Consider the following 3,958-nt stretch of genomic DNA (forward strand, 5'->3'; position numbering starts at 1 on the left):
TGATGGGGATCAGTCCCCGCGATCATGTTGCGGGTTCCGTAACGATACGATCCGCTACGATCCATTCCGTTCCGGTACGTGTGAAATGATGTGCTGGGTGGTCTGTTCCAAATCAATTGCTGCCCTCGGAAGAGGAAAGGCCCTCCTCGCGTGATGTTTATTTTGCATAAATGTTGCCCCAAATATCGCAGCTGTAAACACATAACGAACGATTCCCGATGCCCGATCCCCGATCCCGAAATCCAGATCCTATCCCATCGTGATTATGCTGCCTCCGGATGGGCATCAAGCATCTGCATCTGCCCGAAAAGTTTCGGCTCTGTAAATATTTGTTTAAAATTCCGCACGCCTACCACTCCAAAAAAGTGTATATAAAAAACCCAGCCTCAAGCCTCGAGGGCCACCGATGTCCGTACTCTCCCACTCCATTTGCGGGGACCACCAAAGTTTGCTGGACCGTTGGAACTTGGAGGGCGATCGGCTGCAGCTGCTCGGAAAATATGCTAAGTACTACGAGTACGCTGGATCGGGGGCTTGAAAGTAAAGCTATACATTGTCCTTGATATATACTTTAAAAAAATAAAAAACTTATTCAAAGCAGTTCCATCCTAAAGCCTCAAAACACATAATTTTTATATTGATCATCAAAAAAAGATTAAAGAATATTTTAATTAAATATTGAAACAATGTAAACAAACTTAAATTTTGGTAATAGTAATAGTTTTCGAACCACTGTGCCATCGATCGTCTTGCGGACGTCGTCGTCATCGATGCTGTGTAAACAAATCAGCCGCCGGACTGCAAACATTTTATTGGCATTGGCTGGCTGCGCTTCTTGCCTGGCTTTCGGATATGGCCGATATAGCTCTTGCTCTTGCTGCTTGCTTTTTATTGACTTCACTCCAAACACTCGGCACTCCACAACGCCCACATTCCCATGCTTTGGAGCCCAGGCCCATCCCCATGCCCATCCCGAGATCCTCGGAGGGGATCTCTTTTTCAACACCTTCTTGTGGCCGCATCTGTTTGGCGTTTTCGAATTGTTGTTTAGATTTAGACCCTGTTGCAAGATCTGTTCATAATTTCAATTGACTTGGGCCGCGCGGAGATCGTAAAAATTATTTATGTGGATAGAGGAACGAACACTCGCCGCGGCGGATATTGTTCGATTTCCCAGTGATTAATTGCTCCTTTCTACAACTCAGCACCGCTGAGAAGATCTCCATATATCCACATGGCTGGGGAAAGATAATGATTATCGTGTTTAGTCGAGGGCACTTTTGTTGAATTTTCAAACAAACTCTGCCCGTCAGCCACTCGATTTGTTTGGGTGGCATGTTCAGACTCAGGAACTTTTAAAATTGATTTGGGAGTGGATAGGGATGTATCTGAGGCAACCAATTTGGGTGAGTATGCTTTTGACAGATTTCCGAAATGTTTACAAGCTATGGTCAAGTGTTTGTAAAGCCATCTGCATGGGGTTTTGAGATATTAAGCTAAACACGAGAAAGATTAAGAGTAAATTGGTAAGAACATAAATGATGTACGGCAAGTTAAATATGAAAAATATGTATACAAAGCAGGAGTTTAAAGTTTACTTTTTAATCCGAATGAAGTTCGTTTTTAAATGAAATTACCACTTGTATGGTTTAAAATTCAAGATACTACTCATACTTTTATTACTACCAATCATCAAAATGGTATACCAGCTTCCATCTTAAGTTATAGCCCTGCGTGTGTATATTTTTTTGATTATGTTACTTAACAGCTATATATTCAACAAACCGTGTGCTATCTTTCTGGTTAACAACACCTTAGTCTTTATATAACAAATCGTGATTAAAATAAGCAAAAAACGAAAAGTGGTCCAAAATATGACGTCCCCAAACGACCTGCTCCAGGTGAGGCTCGAACTCACAACCCCGGCATAGCTCATATACACACAGAATACTGATTATAAGTACCGTGCGCTAACCAATTGCGCCACTGGAGCGTTGCCCGGGCGCCGCCAAAAGCTCAAGGAGACCGCAAGCCCAAAAAATAGAACAATCAGATATCCTTTAAGCTCTCTCCCACGCTTTCTCTTCATAGCTTTCCCTCAAATGTATTTAAAAGGGAGCATATACGAAAGCAAGACCTCTAAACAGGGTTTTACAAATGCTTATCAGTAAATTGATTTAAGTAAATTTAAAGCGTGTTTAAATTTTGCTCAAAGAGAAACATACAAAATATGCTCCCATTTCCAAAATTTATTTATGAGTAACTGCATTCTAGCTGAGCTTCGTTCCAAACATATCTGGCCTCGACAAAATAAATCAAGTTATTTTAAATCATATTTTCGAAGCAATTTAAATAAACAAAATCGATTTCGTATTTTAATAATAAATAAAATAATTTATTTAATAATAAAAAATAAATAAAAAAATGTTTAGATATGAATAATAAAAAGAATAAAATATTTAGTTATTGGTTAACCAAATTTAAAACCATATCTTATAATGAACAAGTTAACAGAACTCATGTGCCTCAAATATAAAACGTTAGACATTTAAAATTCTTAATTGATTAGCTTAAAGATATTTAACGTAAGAAATTTAAATTATTATTTTTTAAGGAGCAAATTTTTTATAAGAAATCGGACATAAATTGTGAGACTAGAATATCTTTGCTAATTTAAGCAAACTAAAATTTTAAATATTAAAAAACCAAGTCAAATAATATAAAGGGTCTCATATTTAAATTAAAATTTGTTATAAGCAATGCACACTCTTAAAAATAATTTTAAACTTAGAACATTTGAATTAAACAGTAACACAGCTGAAGAATGGTCAAAAAACCACAGAACCATATGGTGAACACCTTTAAAAACCGTGAGAGTCGCCTAAAAAACGCGATTTATACTACGTAGACAGTTTTAAAACATAAAAACAATAAGAAAAAGAAAAAAAAAAGAAAAGTTTGGCTAAAAAAAATATAGTCACCAGCGACTTGCTCCAGGTGAGGCTCGAACTCACAACCCCGGCATTGCTCATACACACAGAATACTGATTATAAGTACCGTGCGCTAACCAATTGCGCCACTGGAGCTGTTGACTGAGCGCCGCCAAATGCTAAACAAGACTCTCGGCCCTCAAAATAGAACTTTTGCTCTCGCGCTCTCTCGTTTCCTTTGTGGTTGTTCTTGTTTTTGTCGAGCAAAATTTTTCGCCTGGGCAAAAAAATATATTTAGGATTTTAAAATCATTTCTTCTAAACCAGAAAGGGTAATAAAACCATTTAAACTGCAAGTTACAGATAATTGTTCAATCTCTCATAAACATTTTTGTTGGAAAATATACTCCCTACAGCTGATTAGTTATTAATTATCAAAGTCAAAACTTGTGACAATACTATTTTATCTCTCTCTCTCTCTTTTTGCAAATGTGTATGGATGAGCGCATTAATTTAAAATTTTGATGATAAGAATTAACAAAAAAAGAAATTACAAGAGAATAAAGCGAAAATCTGAGCATCCGAATATCTGAAAATGTGCCAAATGAGTCAACGATTGTATTACTTGCCATTTAATTCGTATTAAATGTGTAATCTCAAACAAAACGAAAGCGAAAGCCATGACTTTAGAATTATTAATATGTATTAGGTCAATGAAAAGTGAATTTTGTCTCGTTTTTACTTTCAATTAGCAATGGATATAGCCCATTTAACAATGCAAATGATTGGCTTTTCACTTTCGTTCGCTTGTTATTTAGTTACCTATAGAACAGGTGTGCTGATTACGAAGAAGCCCGTGAAAATTACGTCCCGTACTGAGTACCGACCCCCCACTCCATGCATTACCCCCTGAGTTACTGAATTACCGATTCCATTACCATGCCAACAGCCGGTGCAGCAGCAACAAAAACAAAGACAGTTACGACAGTTCGATTTCTTTTGAATTTCATTTGCAATTGCAAAATCC

At 37.1% G+C, this 3,958-nt stretch overlaps 2 non-coding genes across 2 annotated transcripts; both read right to left on the reverse strand.

Moving 5' to 3' along the window:
• Window positions 1-1,893: 1,893 nt before the first annotated feature.
• On the reverse strand, window positions 1,894-1,993 carry Trnai-uau. The gene is made up of 2 exons: window positions 1,956-1,993; window positions 1,894-1,929 (listed from the first exon to the last, which is right to left on the reverse strand). It is a non-coding gene; the product is annotated as a tRNA-Ile (tRNA).
• Window positions 1,994-2,989: 996 nt separating this feature from the next.
• Trnai-uau lies at window positions 2,990-3,087 on the reverse strand. Its single transcript has 2 exons — window positions 3,050-3,087; window positions 2,990-3,025 (listed from the first exon to the last, which is right to left on the reverse strand). It is a non-coding gene; the product is annotated as a tRNA-Ile (tRNA).
• Between the last annotated feature and the right edge of the window lie 871 nt (window positions 3,088-3,958).

Source organism: Drosophila subpulchrella, chromosome 3L, assembly GCF_014743375.2.
Source record: "Drosophila subpulchrella strain 33 F10 #4 breed RU33 chromosome 3L, RU_Dsub_v1.1 Primary Assembly, whole genome shotgun sequence".
NCBI classification, from domain to species: Eukaryota; Metazoa; Arthropoda; class Insecta; order Diptera; family Drosophilidae; genus Drosophila; species Drosophila subpulchrella.